At 50.7% G+C, this 521-nt stretch overlaps 1 protein-coding gene across 1 annotated transcript in view; it reads left to right on the top strand.

Moving 5' to 3' along the window:
- Positions 1–521, top strand: part of LOC113204950 (uncharacterized) — a 44,318-nt gene that overhangs the window by 42,684 nt on the left and 1,113 nt on the right. The gene's annotated exons all lie outside the window — the stretch shown is intronic.

Here is a 521-nt window from a genome sequence, read left to right as displayed (position 1 = left end):
CCCCCCCCCCCCCCTCACTCGAGGAGAAAGCCCTCACATTGATATCTTCCTGCAGCGGCCCAGCGTTGAAGGCCGGGTGGGTCCACTCCGCGGCAACAACAACGTTGTGCCGTGCGTGTGAACACAGCACAGACGGGTCGCCCATCAAAGGAGAGGAGACGCCCCCAACCCAATCGGGGCGATAACAAAGGAATCAAACCTCCAAAAACAGATATCAGCTACTAAACTGGAAAGCAAAAGTACTCGTACGAGTGATAAAAAATTGTAGTTCAAAGTTCCAAGAAGAGCGCCGTGAGCAAGAGTAATGACATGAATATTTCTTTTGAAGATTGGCTAAATTTTTTACAATGTCGTTTAAATTGGAAAACCTGGAAAACATAACTTTTCAAGGGAGAGCGCAAGAACAGTTAGAAGTGCAATGCAGTGTAAGGCGACGGCTGGACAAGGGCCGCGTCTAGGGCGCCATTCGTCTTGGGGCTAGAGGTGGGGCTTTCGCTCGGCGAGACGCTCTCACACATTAC

This window comes from Frankliniella occidentalis, unplaced genomic scaffold, assembly GCF_000697945.3.
Source record: "Frankliniella occidentalis isolate FOCC.00 unplaced genomic scaffold, Focc_3.1 Scaffold14, whole genome shotgun sequence".
NCBI classification, from domain to species: Eukaryota; Metazoa; Arthropoda; class Insecta; order Thysanoptera; family Thripidae; genus Frankliniella; species Frankliniella occidentalis.
The sequence above is the reverse complement of the archived record's forward strand: the minus strand, read 5'-3'. Positions and strand labels throughout refer to the sequence as shown.